General features: G+C 42.5%; 3 long non-coding RNA genes across 3 annotated transcripts; all 3 read right to left on the reverse strand.

Moving 5' to 3' along the window:
- Positions 1-202: 202 nt before the first annotated feature.
- LOC115532132 (uncharacterized) lies at positions 203-4,007 on the reverse strand. Its single transcript, XR_003973989.1, has 2 exons — positions 2,591-4,007; positions 203-1,939 (listed from the first exon to the last, which is right to left on the reverse strand). It is a non-coding gene; the product is annotated as an uncharacterized LOC115532132 (long non-coding RNA).
- Positions 4,008-4,843: 836 nt separating this feature from the next.
- On the reverse strand, positions 4,844-6,284 carry LOC115532134 (uncharacterized). Its single transcript, XR_003973991.1, has 2 exons — positions 6,072-6,284; positions 4,844-5,420 (listed from the first exon to the last, which is right to left on the reverse strand). It is a non-coding gene; the product is annotated as an uncharacterized LOC115532134 (long non-coding RNA).
- Positions 6,285-7,198: 914 nt separating this feature from the next.
- On the reverse strand, positions 7,199-9,906 carry LOC115532133 (uncharacterized). The gene is made up of 3 exons (XR_003973990.1): positions 9,818-9,906; positions 9,633-9,722; positions 7,199-8,400 (listed from the first exon to the last, which is right to left on the reverse strand). It is a non-coding gene; the product is annotated as an uncharacterized LOC115532133 (long non-coding RNA).
- Between the last annotated feature and the right edge of the window lie 15,635 nt (positions 9,907-25,541).

Here is a 25,541-nt window from a genome sequence, read left to right on the forward strand (position 1 = left end):
CGGGACGTCCGTTTCTAACAGCGCGCTGCCAGATCGAGGCCCACGTGATCAGGCACGCTATGTGAAACTGTCCCCGGGTGTGACACGCCAAGGCAGGAAATGAAGCACTGAAGAAAGAGTAGATTTAAATGAAACCATTAGGAGGATTTTATAGCTTGAAGACGTCAAACTAACCTAAAAAATGTTAAGCATGACCAAGATCTCAATAAACATGAATGTTTATTTTCCCCAACAATATGCCCAAGTCATTTTTTGCACATAAAATACTTTTGTGCATTAGATTGGAAGTATTCGTTTGAAAATGCTTATTTCAGCACTGCATGCACATGTGAAACAGCAGAAACATAACTGCCAGAGTATACAAGTAATAACCACGGCAGGCGCACTGTGCGAAACCGTGCCGGTTGCATCAAAGACGCACATACACTTTACCGGAAATATATTGCAAATAACCTTTAAGGAAGATCAGTTAAGTATACTTGTAAGTACACCTACATTGAACTCAAATAGATCTCAGGCAGGCACGCTATGCAGAACCCTGCACTGAAGCACTGAAGAAAGAGTAGATTTAAATGAAAGCATTAGGAGGATTTTATAACTTGAAGATGTCAAACTAACCTAAAAAATATTAAGCACGACTACGATCTCAATAAACATGAATGAATGTTTATTCATTCATATGAATAAACATTCATCAAACATTTGATTCATAAAACATTCAATAAACATTCATTCACATATGAATAAACAACATTGACTTATAGGCATAAGTCATTTTTTCCACATAAAATACTTTTGTGCATTAGATTGGATGTGGCCTCCGCACGCGAGGAGGGACTCGAGACCGACGGTCGAGCCAATGGAGAACGACGCACCCTGCGTTATGGGAGTGCAGCGCCCCCCTTTGGCCAAGACCGGAATGGCTGGAGAACTAGCAGCTGCCTACCGCCCCCTGGTGGCATGGACAGCGGTCAGGCTGCCGGAGTGCTCTCGGGCAACGGCACTGGAGCCTCACCTGGCCCAGTTCCGGCTTGCAGAGTGGCACAACTGCTGGGGTGCCGAGGAGGCGGTCATCCACCTTGCGCTGGCCTTGGAGGGGACGGCAGCACGGGTGCTGCTCGACCTGCTGACCTACGCACTGACCTACGCACAGATCAGCCCCTAACCACCTTTCCCGGCCCCCCACATCTTTTTTTTCTTTAGACAAACCAGCAACCCAACAAGCCAGTCAGGACAGCCAACCATCACCTCCAAAGATGCATTATAGCCTCCAACGCCCCAATTTCCCTAACCCCAATGTCCCTATCCCAATAGCGTTCCCAGGAGATGAATTGGCCTACCCTCCACCCGGTCCAATGCCTCAATTCCAGAGGCCATCTCCTGAAGGTATGTTTGAAGTAATTCATGTCAATTCAAACATCCAAAACAACTGCAGTATATCCAGTCAAATGGTTTAATTTCTCTCTTCATACTTGTTACAGATTCTCCAGGCACTGCCAGAATGGCATTAAAAGGCAAGTACAGGAATGTTATGTTCTAAGGCTATTTCTAGGCTTTCATTCATGTGTAAATGTTTCCTCAATTCTTTGAATCATTGAAGGATGTACCATCTATCAACAATTAGCTTAAACCAATGGCATTGCTTAAATATATATAACTCTTCAAAAGTTGTTCAACACTTTCTGAAATTTTTAAGTAAAAGGGCGTCAGCTTTTACATTCAAATGTTATTATTTTCTTTGTCAATAGATGTGGCTATGCAGAAACTGCTGACTGCGGTGACGGAGTTGTCCAAGGAGGTGAAGGAACTGCGGGAGGAATTCAGGCAATACGTCCACTCCTGCAAGCGTGGACAGACTGTGTCTGTGGGACTGGCCTCCTTGGAGCCCTTGGAGCTGCCCCTCCACACCATGGAGGCCCTGGACCGTGCAGAGGAGACACTGCAAAATGGACCAAACCGCCAAAATATGGTAGTTTAATAGTTACATCATTCTTCGGTCAGAAAACTTCAATATATCCTAAAAACTGTTGTTTCAGTACGACTTTATCAATCCAAGTTATATTCAGACTGAAAAAATATATAATCTGCACAGTCTATGAATATGTTGGCATGAACAAATATGATTCCAGTCTGCGTGTGTTTACCCTGCAAATGTGTTATACTATGCCAGACTGCCCGTCTCGCCATTATCGGAGGGACTACCCTAGAGGTGAGGGTCCGCCGGATGATGGCCAATTTGTTGACCAACGAACTGGCTTCAGGACTGAACTGGGCCGGAAAGAAGCAGGGCAAGGAACAGGCCAAACAGAAGCGGCCCTTTAAAGACTTGGCACTCTGCCGATCTATGTTTGGTAAGTCCTGCTACATTTTCAATCACCATAAGAATATTCTATGTCATGAAATTGTGGACACTTTCTTACCACGCGCCTGCCAGTGTGATGCTGCTAGCAAGCACGCTACGGCAGAGCGACTCCTCCGTTTTCAAACCAACTACTTTTTCAAACTTTCGATGCACGGCTATAACACTCTCGGCATGTTCCCTAGCATTTAAACATAAATACATAAACAGTTACACAACCACTGTTCGTACCTGTATAGAAAGTTGAAGTCCAAAGTTGAAATGGCCGAGGAGACGGCAAGCACGCTATTCCCCTACAGGCTGCACGAGGCAAAACAAAAGTAATCGAACACCATCTAGACTAGAGATTGAACTCAGAATGAGTTAACGTGCAGAATAACGTGCAGCGTCGGTAAAGAGCTTTAGCGCAATGATTGACATTACCCCGAATCAATGACCATTAGTGGGTGGGGTGGGGGGGGGCATACAGGGTGGCCAATCAGATTCAGATGGACAGATGGTGAGGGGAGGAGAGCAACTCTGTTGCTCGGCTGGCAGATGTCATACTTGGCTTGTTCCCGTAAAACGTGTCTCTTATCTGGAGTGTCACACGAGGACATTGCAATCGGCCTTAAATTATTACGTGCTGGAGGTGCATCAGCTGCTTCACAGCCCTGAGCTAAACCGCTAATAGAATACCCAAAAGCTCATCTAAAATAATGTCATCAAATATGTAACGGTAATGTAATCAAATGATCAATCAAATGACTAAATTTTTGTTTTTTCAGATTTGATTGATCATGCCATTAAACCTTTAACGTCGGAAATAAATGACATTTTGTAATTTCTTGTCTTGAGGACTACACTGAAAAAATGCTGGTAAAAACCAAATCAACAACTCAAAAATCGAAATCATTAAGCACTGTTATTTCCCCTTATTTCACATCTGGTACACTTCCTACGAAGACCACTGAGTGGATCGGCCTTCTCAAGAAGAAGTGTGTCCCAGATGTGAGATGTGAAATGTTAACCTAATTTGTTGTCGCTCATAACCCTGGCTTAGACCTGCCCCTGCCAACTGTGGCAAGGGAGGTAATTAAAGCTCTATCAGTCACATGTCATCATCAGTCCTGTTGGCCCTCCAATTTAAACTAGTAATTGAGTGGCGGTCATCATCTGGCTGATAATATATAGAAGTATATTTGGTTCTGGAGAGGAAGTTCTCTACGGCATTTTGGTCAGTAATGGAGGCTTTTACATCAACAACTACACACTCTTTTAAAATCCAGAGAGGACCTAGTTCTCTACTGAGCACAAAATACAAAGTATGATTAATGTGTCGCCGACTTGAGTTTATAACTTCAGGTTGAATATGAGTAGGCGACACGTTTATTACCAGTATAACTTTAGGCCCAACGTATTCTCCAAGCCTTTTCCAAGAAAAAGAAATTCTGCGTCAGAAAAATCCATAAACAATTCCTGGCTACACTCAGTCATCAAGCTTTTAATGAATATTAGTCACTTACAGAATGACTCACTTCATCACAACCTACAAAACAACAATATGCTGCACCGATATCGGCCTTTTTCAAGAATGCCTTATTAGAAATGCTACAAGCATCACCTACTTCCCTGGTGAAAAGTAAATGTACTAAGTATACTTCATCTCAGAATACTTAACGTACTTAAAGCCCCACCTACCTCCCCCTGGTGGCATGGACAGCGGTTAGGCTGCCGGAGTGCTCCGGATCGAGGCATGCCTTGATCTGGCAGCGCACTGTTGACTGGGGGTATTCTAACGGTGCACTGTTAGAATACCTAACAGTGCATTCTAACAGTGCACTGTTAGAATACCGAGACGGGACGTCCGTTTCTAACAGCGCGCTGCCAGATCGAGGCCCACGTGATCAGGCACGCTATGTGAAACTGTCCCCGGGTGTGACACGCCAAGGCAGGAAATGAACCACTGAAGAAAGAGTAGATTTAAATGAAACCATTAGGAGGATTTTATAGCTTGAAGACGTCAAACTAACCTAAAAAATGTTAAGCATGACCAAGATCTCAATAAACATGAATGTTTATTTTCCCCAACAATATGCCCAAGTCATTTTTTGCACATAAAACACTTTTGTGCATTAGATTGGAAGTATTCGTTTGAAAATGCTTATTTCAGCACTGCATGCACATGTGAAACAGCAGAAACATAACTGCCAGAGTATACAAGTAATAACCACGGCAGGCGCACTGTGCGAAACCGTGCCGGTTGCATCAAAGACGCACATACACTTTACCGGAAATATATTGCAAATAACCTTTAAGGAAGATCAGTTAAGTATACTTGTAAGTACACCTACATTGAACTCAAATAGATCTCAGGCAGGCACGCTATGCAGAACCCTGCACTGAAGCACTGAAGAAAGAGTAGATTTAAATGAAAGCATTAGGAGGATTTTATAACTTGAAGATGTCAAACTAACCTAAAAAATATTAAGCACGACTACGATCTCAATAAACATGAATGAATGTTTATTTTCCCCAACAATAGGCATAAGTCATTTTTTCCACATAAAATACTTTTGTGCATTAGATTGGATGTGGCCTCCGCACGCGAGGAGGGACTCGAGACCGACGGTCGAGCCAATGGAGAACGTTAAAAGGCAAGTACAGGAATGTTATGTTCTAAGGCTATTTCTAGGCTTTCATTCATGTGTAAATGTTTCCTCAATTCTTTGAATCATTGAAGGATGTACCATCTATCAACAATTAGCTTAAACCAATGGCGTTGCTTAAATATATATAACTCTTCAAAAGTTGTTCAACACTTTCTGAAATTTTTAAGTAAAAGGGCGTCAGCTTTTACATTCAAATGTTATTATTTTCTTTGTCAATAGATGTGGCTATGCAGAAACTGCTGACTGCGGTGACGGAGTTGTCCAAGGAGGTGAAGGAACTGCGGGAGGAATTCAGGCAATACGTCCACTCCTGCAAGTGTGGACAGACTGTGTCTGTGGGACTGGCCTCCTTGGAGCCCTTGGAGCTGCCCCTCCACACCATGGAGGCCCTGGACCGTGCAGAGGAGACACTGCAAAATGGACCAAACCGCCAAAATATGGTAGTTTAATAGTTACATCATTCTTCGGTCAGAAAACTTCAATATATCCTAAAAACTGTTGTTTCAGTACGACTTTATCAATCCAAGTTATATTCAGACTGAAAAAATATATAATCTGCACAGTCTATGAATATGTTGGCATGAACAAATATGATTCCAGTCTGCGCGTCATTACCCTGCAAATGTGTTATACTATGCCAGACTGCCCGTCTCGCCATTATCGGAGGGACTACCCTAGAGGTGAGGGTCCGCCGGATGATGGCCAATTTGTTGACCAACGAACTGGCTTCAGGACTGAACTGGGCCGGAAAGAAGCAGGGCAAGGAGCAGGCCAAACAGAAGCGGCCCTTTAAAGACTTGGCACTCTGCCGATCTATGTTTGGTAAATCCTGCTACATTTTCAATCACCATAAGAATATTCTATGTCATGAAATTGTGGACACTTTCTTACCACGCGCCTGCCAGTGTGATGCTGCTAGCAAGCACGCTACGGCAGAGCGACTCCTCCGTTTTCAAACCAACTACTTTTTCAAACTTTCGATGCACGGCTATAACACTCTCGGCATGTTCCCTAGCATTTAAACATAAATACATAAACAGTTACACAACCACTGTTCGTACCTTTATAGAAAGTTGAAGTCCAAAGTTGAAATGGCCGAGGAGACGGCAAGCACGCTATTCCCCTACAGGCTGCACGAGGCAAAACAAAAGTAATCGAACACCATCTAGACTAGAGATTGAACTCAGAATGAGTTAACGTGCAGAATAACGTGCAGCGTCGGTAAAGAGCTTTAGCGCAATGGTTGACATTACCCCGAATCAATGACCATTAGTGGGTGGGGGTGGGGGCATGCAGGGTGGCCAATCAGATTACAGGGGGGGCGGGTTGCCCCCCGTGCCACCATGGAAGCCCCCCACTGGATATGTATATCATTTTAAGAAAATGTCTCCTAGGCTGCCGAATTTGTTTCAAAGTGTGCATATATGTGGGAGTTCTGTTTAACTTTAAGGCTAATTTTTTGCATTGTGCTTGTATTCTCTGTTTTAGATGCTATTACACAGCAGCTCGGGACAGCCGCCGTCACCCAATACATTTTTGCCCAGGCTGTTCAAAAGTGGCTGCGCTATGCCCCAGACCGGGCAGGAGGGAGTGGAAGACGTGACGTCATGTAATCCTGTAATAAAATGTTGTTGTTTTTACCTTAAACAGTGTGGTGTGGTCCGTGTTTTAGGCTAGGCTATACACTGTAAGACATTTCAGGTCAGTTCAACTTGCAAATGAAGGTTCACCTGCTGCCTTAAATCTGCAAGTTAACTCAATTTAAGATTACCTTTGTTTCAACTCTGAAAATAAAGTTCAAAAGGTTGATTATACTACACTGTTCTAGTTGTCACAATGTTGTTTTTTAAGTTGTCAAAGTTGACTTAACTTTTAATCACTTGTAATCATAACTTGATACCATTAGTTGAAACAAAATATAATTATACATCATTGATACATGAAAACTTTTAATCACATCTTGTTTAAACTTGATACTGTGAGTTAAAACAACATTTTTTTAAACATTATCAATACAATAACATTCTTTAGCTAGTAAAACAAACAGATATTTCATTATTATTGTAACTCACAGTTCTGAGTTAAACTAACTTAGCCGTATTTATACGACTCCTCATTTAAAGTTAAGAGGATTAAAATTCTAAATTTGTTTCAACTTGCATGGTAAATGACAGAGCTTCACACTGAATTCTTGCAGTTGTCCAAGAACATTTATTTTATAAATACATTTATATAAACTTTAACAGAAGTTAAAGGTTTTAACATGCCATACCCAATGTATGTCTCTGTAATGTACAGAGGGTGGACTTGCAGACAGACATGACAGTCAGACAGAGGGTGGACTTGCAGACAGACAGACAGACAGACAGAGGGTGGGTGGACTGACAGCGAGTGGACTCGTAGAAAGAAAGTAGGTGAGGTGGGGTTGAACAATGACGTATGTGAGATAGTAAACAGATAATCATAAAATCTCAACATGAATATGAACAATGTGGAACATTGATACATCTTAAACATGTCTTTGCATCAAAACAGGCCTCACTGAGGTTGACAACCGAGAGTGCTGAGGAAAGGGGGACAGATGGGCAGGTGTCATAAGTAAGCAAAAAGTGAGATAACCGGTCCATATCGTCATATGAACAAAAACAATGGTGTACATTATAAATACTTACTTACATTTCACTTAATTTAACTGTTAATTGAACACAATTTTAAAACTGTGAATGAGAGAATAAGTATGGCGAAGTTGTAGAGGAAAAATGTGGTATACGCAGAGCTTTACAAAACATCAACATCCACGTCTAAAAGATTCTTTAACCACAATTCGAAACAAAAGTTTGTTTTCATTATACCTCAAAATGTTTTGCACATTTAAACTATTTTAGATTTTTCAACAATTTCAGATTTTTCAACTTCACAAGTGACACATCTGTCACGCATACCTGACTTGTGCTGAACAAACTAAGCCGATGAAAACCTGTATGCTAGTGTAAAGAACAAGGCAAGCTTCCCAGATAACTGCTGCCTCCTAGTAGTTGCTTGACAAGTGCATTTCTTTGTTTACATGCGATATCTAAGCATTTTATTTCTGAGTCCATGGATTCTGGCTGAACATTGGTCCGGTTTAATGTTCATGACAACCCTCTGAAGGAACTCAAAAGAATACTTCATATTACGTGGGTACTCAAGGTTTAGGCAGTAGATTGCACCCAGTAACATGGCAAAGCCTGTGGACACATCTCGGAGGTCATGTAGGATTATCTTCTCCTCTATTACCAGAGCCACGTTGAAAACATCCAATGGAAATGCATCATGCAGAGGGCCTTCGTGTCCAATCAACAGTCCAACTTGCATCCCGCTCATTAGCACGTCAAGGGTTTCACCATGAGCCTGAAAACATAAAGACAAAAACACACATCTTAACTGACTTAAACATCACTGCTAGGCTAATAGAGAAAGGCTACAAATGTCTTTGACATTAATTGAGTGAGTGTTGTCATTGCCTTTCTGAATGTTCATTGTTAAGCCCAAATAATAAAACAAACCAACAGTAATTTTGAGAAAATGTACTGAATGTTAGCCTGGCGATGTCATACTCATAATTCTAGTCAGAATATGAGTCTGAGACCGAACCATTGGGCTGTGATTATAGGGCGGAACCAGGAAGGAAAATGCCTCTTCGCTCAATTGGATAGACCTAAAACCAATCAGAGCAACGTAGTATGTGACGTATGTTGTGCGAAGCACAGCTATTCTCAAACTAACTCAACTGAGCGCACGTTCGAAGAAGTAGAAAAAGAAGATGGACATAAACGATTTATGCCTGTTTTGTAAAAAGAATTTAAGGATACACGGACAAATTGGCAACACGGTCAGCATTTTTGGGAAAAAAAGTAAAAGCGCTGAGCGCTCTTTGGTGACGTGGTTGATTACGTTAATGTGTATCATCTGTCCATCAACGTATAAAGCCCGCCCTTACAATTTGATTGGTCAGATCACTTTTTGATCTGACCTAATACCTCCCAACGAGCTCAATTCCAGACTGAATCTCCAGACCAAATATTTTGTGGGCGGAGTTCAGGCTGGTATCCAGGCTAACTGAATGTGCTCCATTTCTCAAAAATGTAGTATATTCTGATTTTAAGTATGAATAACAATTCAATGTTATATACATTGCATTTGAAATGAAAGAATGATTATAATAGACTATGCATCACACAGCTACATGCACACGGACAGAAACTCCGGGACACACCTCTTAACTAGCATATAACATGTGGTCCAAAAAAATAAATCTAGGATGCAGCCCACTACTTTATCATCCCAGCAAACCCTTCTCTGATATACTATACTACATACTAAGCTATTTTAAAAAGTAGCCTAATGTGATATGTTAACATTCCATTATTTAAAAACAATATAAGTCTGGATATTTTATTACATATTGGTTAAGTTACTGCATTTTAGGTTTCATTACATTTTCAATTTAAATTAAGGGCACATTTCATTAATTTTTCACTCATTTACTATTTTATTTGTAAAAAATTACCCCTTACGACTTATGAAAATAAAAAATGTTAAAACAAAACAATGTCATAAAATGTGTAAATACGGTGTCTTACATCACACATCCTGATTATGTCAGAGGAATCTTCTGCAAGGTAGCATGGAAGACCAAGTAGGACAGCTGCTCTTTTGTTTTGGTTCGTGTCCTACAAGAACAAGACAAGAGTTTGTGAATAAGATACCCAAGCCAGAATACTAATTTTAGTACATTAACAAGAAATGATTTCTGTGCAGTACATACCTCCTTTTGAAGACAACTGAGAATACTGCTCAGGCGCACCCTCCTGCCTGATGCAGCAGCTTCTCCGTACATTTGTAGAACACCTGGCACCAAGTCCATCCAGGAATGACTCCAGCAGGTCTTTGGTGACGATTCTACTGAACTCAGCACTGAGCTGAAACCAATAATAAAACAGCAGAGAAAAGGGCAATGAGTGAGGGAAAAATAAGAGCAGCATAGAGCTCTAAGGGACACAAAAAAAACACAAATATGATTGAAACATATAGTGCGTAGTTTGACTACCTAAAACAACAAAATATAGGATTTCTATGCTGTACTCAGTTGGCAAAGAATTACCTGTCTCTCACTAAACAATGCAGGCCACCTGTCCTTGACTGCAGAAATGAGTGGCTCGTCACCAATGATCTCCTGTCTTCGCTGGGAGAATGTTGCAGTCATCAATTCATCGAGCAGGTGCAAATCTGGCTCTCTCTTCTGCACTTCCAAAAGCATGGTCTCACGATCCTTATCTGATTTAACAGTACTTTGTCCATCAGGTGGCTCTGGTAAGTAGTTGATCTCTCCCTTTTTTGCCTTCTTGACTGGCTTGGTGTTTCCCTTTCTTTTTCTTTTATTTACAAGAACTTCAGGGCATCCAGCTGCCATCATCCTCTGACGGTAATTGCCCATCTTGAATATCAGGCTGAATCTCCAGCAGTACCATCCTTTACCTGAACCCGGCTCCCTGAGACAAGGATGCTTTGCAACAAGAGCTTTGGCTACGCTTTCTAAATTGTCTTTACTTGGATAGCAAGTGATTCTGGTTATGCTATCAGCCAGTCTGTCCAGTATTTCACTCTTCACACTCTTTGAGATGACCATCACAGCTCCATCCTTGGCATAGGCATCATTTGCTACCCTCAGCTGAAACTCAACGTCATGGGAGAAATCTGAAATAACAAAGTGATCAGGCCATTCTGAAGAATCACCACTACGAGGGGGCTCGGGGCTTGCACTATTCTGGGAACTGGGGCTTGCACTATTCTGGGAACTAAGGCTTGCAGTATCTAATGTCGAGTCAGAAACTGGTTCAGAAAACGTGAACAGAACTTTCAGTGTGGCTCGTTCAGTTGGTAGGTCCTTGATGTCTGTCAAATTGCAGAGCTCATTCCCAAAGTCTGGATCTTCAAACTGTAAAAGGAACTTCCCACGGAGGCCCAGAGTGTTGCCCAGAACTACACATAACTCATCAACTGATGGGGGAACCTCCTGTAGGGTGACACGTCTTATTTCCTGAGGTGAGACGATGACTCTGAGAAGCATCATTGATGAGATACCAAGAACTGAAACACAGTGAACAAACAAGAAAACGCTTCATTAAACAGTAAATAACATAAATCTAAAAGCTGTGAATGGAGTTAAAACAGCAGAGAGATTACAACAGATAGGGAGGGTGAATTCAGAGATCAGGTAGCCATTTCTACACTACATCGTTATATAGCAAATAGTGTCGTCTAACCTTTTAAGTGCAGTTTATATCCCGTTATGTGGTCCAAAGATTAAGAGTTTGTTTAAATGTATGACAAACCAACCCAATCAAATATTACCTTAATGTAACATGAATGTCCTTGGAGTGACGAGCAGCTTTTCCTCAACAGGGTATGCAGCAAGGGGAATGTAGTCATTCAGACGGTCCGGATCAATGACCACAATTGTTGCAGGATCTCTTCTGGCGAGCTGGTAACACCTGAGATGCTCTTGGAAGGTCGCTGTGAATAGTTCAGTAATGAATGATATGCAACCATCCACTACACAGATCTCCAATACTCTCCCAAAATCTGGCAGTCCACACGTATGTCCAACTGAGAGTACCATGCCTTTAGAATATTTTGTCCCATTCAAGTAAGCAATGGAGGTGAGTGAAACAGAGTCCAGACCTTCAAACTTATTCCATACAGCCTCTCTGATTGCAGCATCTAGGATGCCCACAGACACAACTGATACTCGTCCAGTCTCAATGCTTGGCTTGAAAATAGTTGGCATCTCCAAGTAATATGACAACATCAGTTGATGTCTTGTGGCCAACGTGTGCAGAATATTTTTGAAATTGCCAGTATTGTGAACCATTCTTTTAAAAAAAGAATGTTTTGCCTCAAATCGTATTGTCCAGAACTCAATTAATGGTCCAAATTTCTGAATCAGAACAGGATAATGTTCAAGATAATGATGTTTAGGGCGTAATTTAGTAACAGGAAATAATTCTAAGAGCAACTGTCTGTGGTCAGAAATTTTGGCTTGTAGGTAGCACAGGGTTTCTGTTGTGAATGAGGGGCTTGATAACACCTCCACAATGTCTTTCAGTTCAAGGATCACAGACCAAGTCTTTTCACTCTCTGGAATATGATGGCCAATCAACAGTGGAAGAAATCTCAGAAGTGCCCAGTTCTCGTGTCCGTTGCCACCAATTGTTCTTTTTTTTGAAAAGTTTGTTGGTATTGTCTGAGGCCTGTTAGTTTTGTCAGAAAACTGAAAAGGAAATGATGCTATTCTATCATTAAGATCATTCAATTTGAAATACTTTTTAGCAATAAGATCTGAAAGACATATGCATAGTTCCACAGGTACAATTCCCTCCAATAAATCGTGCAGAAAATCAGGTGGAAAACCTTTTGCAGGATGAAAGTGGGCAAGTCTGCTTAAAGGACAGTTTCTCTTCAAACCATGAACACACGAGGCATTAGTTGTGTTAAGCACATTAATGGCTTCATCAAACAGTTCTGGTGTTCTCAAAGTAAATGCCCCACTTCTGACATCATGATGCTGAATATCTTTAAGGTTAGCCAAACAAAATCTGCAAAATTTCTCCACGTTGAAAGACTCTTGGTATCCAGCAAGGGAGTGTGCACCTAAGTTATCGGCAGACACATACAAAACAGTACCTTTGACACAAGACCCAAGTCTTTTCACAAATACACCAGTCGTCTCTAAATGCTGAAGGTCTCTAATCAGAGGCTCCAAAACTTTGCTGTAACCATATTGTTTTATATGTACAGTTTTGCACAATGCAGCTAGATAAATTGATGATAATGTTGATCTAAGTCTTATGGGTAAGTTAGCTATCACCCAATATATACCACACAATTTATGTTTCTTTCTTGAAGTTCCCAATGGATTACAGATTTCAAAATCATCAATGTATAAGCCAAGAGCTATGCCTAATTCTTCAGCAAAAAGTTTGTTTTCTTTAAAGTATTCACCATCTTGAAATGAGCAGTAATGACCTTCCTGTCCATTGGATCTCTGTAATGTCTCTAGAATCTCACTTCTTTCCAACAACTTACTTAACAAATCTAAAATAGGAACATAAACAAATGAATGATTTTTTTCTTGTGGATTTAGCACATATTCAACCGGTTCAATCACTGTAAAAATCTTTCTGTAAAATGACTGCCTTTTACGTTCTGTGCCCAAAGGCCCTGCTCTTGAAAGAAATTTGAGTGGGTTCAACGATTGTATTTCATCAGACAATGATGTTACAACAGAGGCATCAGCTGCACAGTTATTTTCCTCCAAAACTTTCTCTATAATTGTTTTAATATTTTTATAGGCAAAGTCTCCAATGTCAAATAACTCATCAATTACTTCCTGTACTGCAGAATTTGAAACATGCAGAATTGTTTGCATACGGATAAATAAAGATGCCAACTGACGTTTAATTGACTCTCCATTTTCAAGAGGAGGTACACCCTCGGGTACTGAATCATATGAAGTTGATGCCTCAGTCCCAGAAACAGAATCCTCTTCTAGCACTGCATTTGTAAGTGCATGGTGTACAAAAAGCTCTGGTCTTAAACTGTTTATGGTGGACAACCTATGATAGCGACTTCTATGAGAAGTAAATGTTGACAGTACATTGGACTTGAAAGAGCAACCTGCAAACGGACATTTAACTGTTTCCCTGTTCCTCAAATGAGTCTTCAGATGGGCACAATATTTGATAATGTTACTAGGCTCTGAGAATGTACACAAATCACAGCATAACTTGGTCACAATTTTATGACCTTTTGAATGTTCTTTCAAGTGGTTTTTAAGTTCAGTTTGGGTTTGAAATGTGTTCAAACAGTCTTGATAAATGCAGACAAGGCCTGAACACCTCCGGTGATGTCCATGATGCTCTTTATAATGCTGTATTATTTTTCCTTGGCCACTGGAGGAAAAGGTGCAAAACTTACATTTCCGGAATGAACTGGAAGTGCTTGAATTCTGTGAACAGAAAAATTTATAATTAAATTAACATAACATTTATTTAGACAACTAGTGGTTAAGAACAGTTATCTATTAACCTCAAAAAAACAACAACTATAAACCAATATTCTATGTTATTTTGAATTACATTTAGTTTATTGGATTACATTTAGCTAACACTTATGCAGTATGATTCAACAACCCTGCAAGAATTAAAACCTTTATGGTGTTTAAAATATTCAGTTTGGGTTTGTTATAAGTAGTGTTGCTGCTAATTATGAAGACTGTAAATTGTGATGTTGAATATTACCGTACATTATAAACTGAATAAAACAAAAACACAAATCAATATTATTATTCAATTCATCAGTAGTGCCAACATGAGTTAAGTAGGCTCTAAAACCTCCAACCTGTTGATAATGATTAGTTAAGCATTTAATATATCCTATCCTTCCTTTCCTACCTCTCTGACTAAACATTAAAATAAATATATTTTACAATCTGTTCAACTCAATGGTTTAAACTGGTAAACAGCCCTGTGCCATCACATATCCTCTCCTCTGTCATCAGCCTAATCCTCTGTCAACCAAAGTAATAATTCAACTGTTCTCAGACACTTAACGTTAGCTAAAACAATATATTTTTTATCTATAAATGACGTTCATTTTCAGTTAATTCATCAAATTGCAAGTTGTCATGGGTAGATGTGTTCGAGCGACTTGAACTAGGTGGTAAACACTCAGTCGTGACGTGAATTTAAACCACGTTGACGCGGCACGCAACCCCTAATACAAACACAAGACGAGACGAACATTTACGCTGTGTTAACATGTAACTAAACTAAATAAACGGACATGGAATTTAACAACGACATACTTGTTTGAGTGGTTATTGCAAAAGAACAGGTGACGTTAATGGTAAATGGTATTAAACAGAAAGTTGTAATGATGGTACTTGCAAGATTATAATAAACTGCCGTAGCGCGTCGTGGTTGATAAACGATTTGAAAACAGTATGAAGATAACGATTTGAAAACAGTATGAAGATAACGGAACACATAGACAAACACACAGGCAACATTTACACTCAAGCTGTGTTCGAAATCGTTCCCTGTACACTCGTTCCCTATTCCCTATATAGTGTACATGATATAGTGCACTATATAGGGAATAAGGAACAAGAATTCGGACACTACGCTGAACATTTCTAAACGTCATTTGCGTCAGTAAATGCGCCGGGTATTTGTGTGACGCAGACAGATGCGCCCACATCAAGTAAACAAACCGGGCACTCACGACGAAAGCTGGAGGTTGTATTGATGTTGAATGTTACATTTCCTTGATTAATTAATTTTTGAATGTTAAATATTCTATGTTATATCCCAAATAAATTGTTGACATTTCTAAACGAAAGCCGGAGACTCCATCATTAAATGTATTCGTTTTCGCGGTTATTCGGCTTCTTCTTCTCCCCTGGAAAAATACAACCGCATTGCATTGTGGTATACGGGAGTAACATGTAGGGAACATCGTATGTACCCTATTTTAAGTCGAGAATTCGAACACCCTAGAAAATGGCGTGCACCCTATTTAGTGCACTACATCCATGATAGGGAACGATTTCGAACACAGCTTCAGTCTCTTAATAATGTCCTGGGTAGCGTATCGCTACCGTGACGGTAGCCATACGTCCCGTCACACAAGCTCCATCTGTCTGTGTAAAACATACCGGTAACAGGGGACCGCGGAAAAAAAACAGCGCATGCTGCTCATTATTAATTATCGGCATAATATCCATGTTAAAACAACTTTACTAAATGAATTGGAGTAACTAGTCAATATAAAATACAAAGTGAGCAAAGCACGAGCACGAAGTGACAGCAGCCCTAACACGCAGCCTCAACCGTTAGGTGGCTAACTAGCAAACTAGCCAACTCATGTCGGGCTCGAATAAAAACTAATGTTGCAGTCACATTTTCCAGGCTATTAAAAAAGCACAACCTACACATTTAACGTTATTACGTTACTACACATGAGGTTAATGTTAAAAGACTTAATTAGAGATAGATACGAGGCTAAACTCACCTGCTGTTCCTCAGCCTCGTGTAAAGAAATCTACTTCGACACGTTCACCACTCGTCACTTCGGTCCCCGCGTCGTGTTACTCCGCCTCGGTTCTAGGCCGTTGTCAGGCATAGTCTCTTCCCGCGTGTCGAAGTAGTCCTTGATCATTTACTACAAAGTGTCTGTATTTCGATATGATATATGAATTATCTGCGGTGTTTAAATTATTCTGTTCATGCTTCAGCCTTGCCATGAATTAAAGAAGACAATTAAACTCAAAAGTCCAAATATTAATTTTGCAGCTCTCATTGGCCCACTCCCGCCTTTTCCCCCACGCCCCGCCCCCCCATCTGATAACTTTGAAACCCAAGTTCAATCAACACACACTTATCTGATAACATTTTCAAATAGTCAACACAATTAATAACAGCAAGTTCTACTTTTTAAAACTCACGCAGATGAGTTCAAAATCCAAAACTTGTTAGAGCTCTTTGTGTTAAAGAGAGGAAGTAAGTGGACTTAACTAAACGGAGCTGTCCTGTTTTACAGTGTAGGCATACAAGCTTTCAAATTTTCCATAACTTTTTAACATCCTGGCTGTCGATAAAGCAGGATATTCATTATAGGCTATTTAATTTAGGGCATTACATTTTCGTATGCCTAGCAATCATAATAATGATTGAAATTCCATTGATATTACGTTGATCCTTAGTTCAGTGGAAATCTCAACATTGTTTCAATATTCCTGATAATTGAAATACCATTGAAATTCCATTGATATTACGTTGATCCTTAGTTCAGTTGAAATCTCAACATTGTTTCAATATTCCTGATAATTGAAATACCATTGAAATTCCGTTGATCTATGGATAGGATTTCAACGTTGTTTCAATATTAAAAAATGGTGCAAAATGATGTAGAATCAACATCAGAGTTCAGATGTTGATTCAATGATTTAATGTTGACAACGGAATGTTGATTTAACATGGTTTCAATGATTGTTTGCTATCTGTTCAGTGAGCGGGTCTTCCGCAACCAGAGCCGGCAGTTGCCGGCTTCCCAACGCCGCAAGGAGGAGGAGAGCCTGGGGGTCTATGCTGCTGATGTCCAGCTGATGACCCAACGCGGCTACCCGGAATTCCCCCGCGGCTGCACGGGAGGCCCTGGCGCTCCACGCCTTCCTGCGGGGACTGGTGCCGGAGTGTCTGGGGCAGCATGTCCGCCTCACCGAGCCCCAGACCCTCGACGCAGCTCTGGACCAGGCCGTACAGGCTGAGTGCTCCGCCCCCCTACAGCAGAACCTGGTGGGGGCCTCGATGGAGGTGGTCCCCGACCACACCCCCCGGACTTCTTCAAGTTATAAAATCCTCCTAATGGTTTCATTTAAATCCACTCTTTCTTCAGTGCTTCATTTCCTGCCGTGGCGTGTCACATCCGGGGCGGGTTTCACATAGAAAACCGCTAATAGAATACCCAAAAGCTCATCTATCATTGTCACCATTTACAGACCACCAAAACCCTCCGCCGTTTTCCTCAATGAATTCTCATCACTACTTACATCTGTATGTGCAATGTCCCCCACTGTTATCCTCCTTGGTGATTTCAACATCCACATTGACAACCCATCCTGTACTTTTGCTAATGACTTCACATCACTTTTGGACTGTCTTGGCATCACACAACATGTCAACCTCCCAACCCATAACAAAGGTCACATTCTGGATTTAATCTGCTGCACCATCTCCTTCAGAAACATCAAACTTATCAACACCACAGACCTCTCCACCATGATCAGCTCCTACCCCAACCCTCCCCCAGCTTCCTCCCTGACTGACCTGGTGACTCGCTACAATAACTGCCTCTCCTCAGGCCCGGTTCCAGAACAGAATGCCTTGGGGTGCATCTGAGATTACCGGGGGTGCACCAGTACTATACTAAAACCAGCTACCCAGCTTCAGTTCAGACTTCGCTTTTTTACACACAGGCTTTTCCTACCATAGACAAGCACTTCTGCGTAGTTCTACTGACATGTTGGGACAACAAACAATTACTGTGCTTAAAAGATGGTATCATATCATGTCTTGTGATGTGGAGAACATTTCAGCTGCAACATTAGCTTATTGATATCTTAGATAGCTTTGAATATGAGATAGGTTTTTGAGGTGTAAAAAAGAACAGAATTCTACACAAAAAAAACCCATGTGACTGCAATTCAAAAATAACGATTATTTTTTTTATAAATTGTGGCAGGATATTTGACGTAACAAATAATTGTACATTGCCACTCATAAATAAAACAGATTTTAGCTGAACAAGGAAAGAACACTTTCAGACTTTGAACTTTGAACAAAAAGTAATCATACTCTTAAAGTTAACACGATTGTAAATAAATGCAATAAAAAGAAATATGGGTTCTTATGAACATAATACATTTAATACATGTATTGGATATCCAACGGATATCCAACGGATATATAACTGTTGCTGCCGAAGAAGTTCAACGTCACTACCGTGCGCACCATAGATATACTATATGGGTGCGTGCATTTTGCACACGATGCCGGCCGGCGGCCAATCACAGCAGCGCTGATATAGAGCGACAACATTGCGACCTCAAATGTGATATTGCTTTATACAACAGTTATACTAGTAAAATGTACTGTTAATAATAATAATTGACAATAGATTTTGATTTGTTTGTTTATTTAATCATATAAACGAATGAAATTGCTTCCGGCAACAAAAATAGATCCCCACTGAGCGGACTGTTGCCAAGCAACATATAAACAAAACACCATACATAAATGCGGAGGGATTTTGTCAGTTTGGTGAACAGTCAGAGTGATGTTGGATACTGATATCTCAACGGTATTTAATGGAAATTGTCACAGGTTTCATTACAATTTGTTTTGTGAGCAAGTATTTTATTATTTTTTATCATATTTATAAAAAAAATAATCATTTTTATTTTTTTTCAATTGAGGGTGCAAACATTTTTTTTGGGGGTGCAATGCATGCTTATGCACCCCCGTAGAACCGGGCCTGCCTCTCCTCCTCCCTCACCACCTTGGCCCCCCTGAAAACCCGCTCAGTCTCATTCACCCACACTGCTCCCTGGTTCACTCCTCATCTGCGCCAGCTCAAAGCCACTGGTCGTCGACTGGAGCGACTCTACAATAAGACAAAACTCACTGTACACCGCCAAATGTATTCGGACCACCTCCATCACTACAAGAATGCCCTCACCACTGCCAAAACCTCATACTACTCCAACCTCATCAACACTGGTACAGGCAACAGCAGAGTCCTCTTCTCAACAGTCAACCACTTACTTCAGCCTCCTAAATCTCTCCCTCCAGATATTTCCACCACCCAATGCACTGCGTTCCTTGACTTCTTCAGCTCTAAAATCAACACCATTCACCAACAACTGGCCTCATCTCGCACCCCCTCTGATGACCCACCCTGGATGATCACCTCTGGCCAACCTCTCATCAGCTCCCTCTCTGACTTCACCCTAGTAACAGAACAGACCGTCTCAGAACTCATCCGCAAAGCCAAAACCACCACCTGTCAGCTCGATCCTCTTCCCACCTCCCTTGTCAAAGCATGTCTTCCGTCCATCTCCCCCATGATCACCAACATAATTAACTCCTCCCTCACTACTGGTACTGTACCCCTCACTCTCAAGCTGGCTGCCATCACTCCCATCCTGAAAAAACCTGGTGCTGACCCATCTGACCTTAACCATTACCGGCCCATCTCCAATCTCCCTTTCATCTCCAAAACACTTGAAAGGGTGGTTGCCGCACAACTACAGTCCCACCTCGACATTAACAATCTCCACGAACCGTTCCAATCTGGCTTCCGTCCAAAACACAGCACTGAAACAGCCCTAGTCAAAATCACCAACGACCTCCTCCTTGCAGCCGACTCTGGATTACTCACCATTCTCATCCTCCTCGATCTCAGCGCAGCATTCAACACCATCTCCCACCCTCTGCTCCTGGACCGCCTAGCTGGTATTGGGATCACTGGTGCTGCACTCTCCTGGTTTACATCCTACCTCACCGGCCGTCAACAATTTGTTCAACTAAGCAACCACAAGTCTGGGTGTTCAGATGTCTCACTGGGTGTCCCCCAGGGGTCAGTCTTGGGTCCACTCCTCTTCACCACTTACCTCCTCCCGCTGGGCACACTCCTCCGTCACCATGGGGTCCATTTTCACTGCTACGCTGACGACACACAGGTCTACATCTCTACCAAACCCACCGCTGCCATCCCCCCCACCTCCCTCATCACGTGCCTGGAAGAGATCCGGAGCTGGTTGAGCAGGAACTTCCTGAAACTCAATGGAAACAAGACCGAGGCCCTGCTCATCGGATCCAAATCCACCCTCACTAAATCACAACACACCCCAGCTCCACTCATAATTATCGATGGATTCCCAGTACCCTTCTCCTCCAAAGTCAAGAGCCTCGGTGTCATCCTGGACAACACCCTCTCATTCGCACCCCATATTCACAACATCACCCGGACTGCATTCTTCCACCTCCGCAACATCGCCAGACTCCGCCCATCACTGACCCAATCCAGCACTGAAATCCTAGTTCACTCATTTGTCACATCACGCATAGACTACTGCAACGCCCTCCTCACCGGACTCCCCACCAAACTCATCAACAGACTGCAGATCATTCAGAACTCAGCCGCCCGGATCATCACCCGCACCAAATCATCTGACCACATCACCCCTGTCCTCATTCAACTTCACTGGCTCCCAGTACACTACCGTATCCAATACAAAACCCTACTCCTCACCTACAAAGCTCTCCACAACCTAGCCCCCAGTTATCTCTGTGACCTCCTCCAAGAATACACTCCCTCCCGCTCCCTCCGCTCAACCTCTTCTGGACTACTATGTATCCCCACATCACGACTCACTACAATGGGTGCCCGGTCATTCAGCTGTTCAGCACCCAGGCTCTGGAACTCCCTCCCCCCACACATAAAACAATCAGACACCATTACAACCTTCAAGTCACAACTCAAAACTCACCTGTTCAAACTCGCACACAACGTCTAACTGATCACTGTTTTGATTGTTTTTTTGTTTTGTTTTGTCTTGTTTTTGTTTTATTTATTTCTTATTGCTTATGTTTATTTATTTTTACACAATGTCTTGTTTTTTTAAATAATGTATGATGACTATATGCTCTGTAAGGCGCCTCTAAATTAAATGTATTATTATTTATTATTATCTAAAATAATGTCATCAAATATGTTGTTCAGATTTGATTGATCATGCCATTAAACCTTTAACGTCGGAAATAAATTACATTTTGTAATTTCTTGTCTTGAGGACTACAATGAAAAAATGTTGGTAAAAACCAAATCAACAACTGAAAATCTGGCAGCGCGCTGAGAGACGGGACGCGCATGCGTGGCAGCGCACTGGCAGTGATCTGACAGCGCGCTGCCAGAATGCCGGCACGCTATGTGAAATGCGCATGCGCGAGACGGGACGCGCATGCGTGGCAGCGCACTGGCAGTGATCTGACAGCGCGCTGCCAGAATGCCGGCACGCTATGTGAAAGTGTCCCCGGATGTGGCACGCCACGGCAGGAAATGAAGCACTGAAGAAAGACTAGATTTAAATGAAAGCATTAGGAGGATTTTACAACTTGAAGATGTCAAACTAACCTAAAAAATATTAAGCATGACCAAGATCTCAATAACCATGAATGTTTATTTACCCCAACAATAGGCCTAAGTCATTTTTTGCACATAAAATACTTTTGTGCATTAGATTAGAGGTATTCGTATGAAAACTGCTTATTTCCGCACTGCATGCACATGTGAAACAGCAGAAACATAACAAACCAGAGTATCATACAAGTAATAACCACGGCAGGCGCACTGTGCGAAACCGTGCCGGTTGCATCAAAGATGCACATACACTTTACCGGAAATTGCAAATAACCTTTAAGGAAGATCAGTTAAGTATACTTGTAAGAAGTACACCTACATTGAACTTAAAAAGATCTCAGGCAGGAACGCTATGCAGAACCCTGCACTGAAGCACTGAAGAAAGATTTAAATGAAACCATTAGGAGGATTTTATAACTTGAAGATGTCAAACTAACCTAAAAAATATTAAGCATGACTACGATCTCAATAAACATGAATGTTTATTTTCCCCAACAATAGGCATAAGTCATTTTTTTCCACATAAAATACTTTTGTAAATTAGATTGGATGTGGCCTCCGCACGCGAGGAGGGACTCGAGACCGACGGTCGAGCCAATGGAGAACGACGCACCCTGCGTTATGGGAGTGCAGCGCCCCCCTTTGGCCAAGACCGGAATGGCTGGAGAACTAGCAGCTGCCTACCGCCCCCTGGTGGCATGGACAGCGGTTAGGCCGCCGGAGTGCTCCGGGGCAACGGCACTGGAGCCATACCTGGCCCAGTTCCGGCTTGCAGATTGGCACAACTGCTGGGGTGCCGAGGAGGCGGTCATCCACCTTGCGCTGGCCTTGGAGGGGACGGCAGCACGGGTGCTGCTCGACCTGGACCAAGCAGACCAGCGAGACCTTCAGGCCCTGATCCGAGCACTGGAGAGGCGGTTCAGTGAGCGGGTCTTCCGCAACCAGAGCCGGCAGTTGCCGGCTTCCCAACGCCGCAAGGAGGAGGAGAGCCTGGGGGTCTATGCTGCTGATGTCCAGCTGATGACCCAACGCGGCTACCCGGAATTCCCCCGCGGCTGCACGAGAGGCCCTGGCGCTCCACGCCTTCCTGCGGGGACTGGTGCCGGAGTGTCTGGGGCAGCATGTCCGCCTCACCGAGCCCCAGACCCTCTACGCAGCTCTGGACCAGGCCGAACAGGCTGAGGTGGAGCTCTGCCCCCCTACAGCAGAACCTGGTGGGGGCCCCGATGGAGGTGGTCCCCGACCACACCCCCCCGGACTTCTTCAAGTTATAAAATCCTCCTAATGGTTTCATTTAAATCCAGTCTTTCTTCAGTGCTTCATTTCCTGCCGTGGCGTGTCACACCCGGGGACAATTTCACATATTGTGCCGGATCACCACATGCAGCGTTCTGGCTGCTCACTGTTGACCGAGAACGTCAACAGTGCGCAGCTTATCAAGGCATGCCTCGATCCGCATGCGCATGAAATGCGCATGCGCGAGACGGGGCGTCCGTCTCCAACAGTGCGCAGTCAACAGTGCGCAGCCAGAACGCCACTTGTGGTGATCAGGCACGCTATGTGAAACTGTCCCCGGATGAGACACGCCACGGCAGGAAATTAAGCACTGAAGAAAGAGTAGATTTAAATGAAACCATTAGGAGGATTTTATAACTTGAAGATGTCAAACTAACCTAAAAAATGTTAAGCATGACCAAGATCTCAATAAACATGAATGTTTATTTTCCCCAACAATATGCCCAAGTCATTTTTTGCACATAAAATACTTTTGTGCATTAGATTGGAAGCATTCGTTTGAAAAATGCTTATTTCAGCACTGCATGCACATGTGAAACAGCAGAAACATAACAGCCAGAGTATAGTGCAATATTAACCACGTCAGGCGCGCCTTGCGCAACCCAGCCAGAACGCGGCCGGTGTGGGTGTCAGATCGACTCGGCTGCCAGATCGACTCGGGGTCCTAGATGCGCAATAATGACACACTTCCTGTAAACGCTGTCCTTTAAATGCGCATGCGCGTTTCAGTCATTCCCATGTTATTTCCAAGTATTAACCATCTCCTTTTGTTTTCTAATCTATGAATAATAATCTAATGTACAAATTGTTGTTGCCTATACTTGGGTTGTCTATAAAAGAAGAAGCGGTTAACTCCATTCACTGAACGGGGCGATCCACTTTATTTCCAGCGCTCCCAACACAGAGTCAAAACAGCGACCCACACGCAGACACTTCCGCTCTCCTCCTTCAGGATAAGAGTCCCTAACAGGAACTGGGTGACATATGCATTCATCAGTGCTTTTAGACGTGTTTCAAATGGTTTTGTTGTGCGAAAGAACGGGCTGCGTTCAATGAAATCAAAACCAAAACGGATTGAGCCTCCTTTTTATGTCCATGATCGAGCCCCGTTTATAAACAACCCTTCCGGGTTTTGTCCGTTGGCTTGTGTCGATACGTCAAGTGTCGATACGTCATCTGTAAGCGCAGGACCCCAAGTCCATCTGGCAGCCGAGTCAATCTGGCACCCACACCGGCAGTGTGAACCCATGCCAGAACGCCGCATGTGGTGATCCGGCACGCTATGTGAAACCCGCCCCGGATGTGACATGCCACGGCAGGAAATGAAGCACTAAAGAAAGAGTAGATTTAAATGAAACCATTAGGAGGATTTTATAACTTGAAGATGTCAAACTAACCTAAAAAATGTTAAGCATGACCAAGATCTCAATAAACATGAATGTTTATTTTCCCCAACAGTAGGCCAAAGTCATTATTTTTTCCACATAAAATACTTTTGTGCATTAGATGGGAGGTATTCGTATGAAACCTGCTTATTTCAGCACTGCGCGCCTTGCGCAACCCAGCCAGAACTTGGGCGGCGTTGTAAACCCATGCCAGAACGCCACTTGTGGTGATCAGGCACGCTATGTGAAACTGTCCCCGGATGTGACACGCCAAGGCAGGAAATTAAGCACTGAAGAAAGAGTAGATTTTAATGAAACCATTAGGAGGATTTTATAACTTGAAGATGTCAAACTAACCTAAAAAATGTTAAGCATGACCAAGATCTCAATAAACATGAATGTTTATTTTCCCCAACAGTAGGCCAAAGTCATTATTTTTTCCACATAAAATACTTTTGTGCATTAGATTGGAGGTATTCGTATGAAACCTGCTTATTTCAGCACTGCATGCACATGTGCAACAGCAGAAACATAACAGCCAGAGTATAGTGCAATATTAACCACGTCAGGCGCGCCTTGCGCAACCCAGCCAGAACGTGGCCGGTGTGGGTGTCAGATCGTCTCGGCTGCCAGATCGACTCGGGGTCCTAGATGCGCAATAATGACGCACCTCCTGTAAACGCTGTCTTTTAAATGCGCACGCGCGTTTCATTCATTCCCATGTTATTTCCAAGTATTAACCATCTCCTTTTGTTTTCTAATCTATGAATAATAATCTAATGTAAAAATTATTGTTGCATATACTTGGGTTGTCTATAAAAGAAGAATCGGTCAACTCCATTCACTGAACGGGGCGATCCACTTTATTTCCAGCGCTCCCAACACAGAGTCAAAACAGCGACCCCCACGCAGACACTTCCGCTCTCCTCCTTCAGAATAAGAGTCCCTAACAGGAACTGGGTTACATATGCATTCATCAGTGCTTTTAGACGTGTTTCCAATGGCTTTGTTGTGCGAAAGAACGGGCTGCGTTCAATGAAATCAAAA

Source organism: Gadus morhua, chromosome 19 (assembly GCF_902167405.1).
Source record: "Gadus morhua chromosome 19, gadMor3.0, whole genome shotgun sequence".
Lineage (NCBI taxonomy): Eukaryota > Metazoa > Chordata > Actinopteri > Gadiformes > Gadidae > Gadus > Gadus morhua.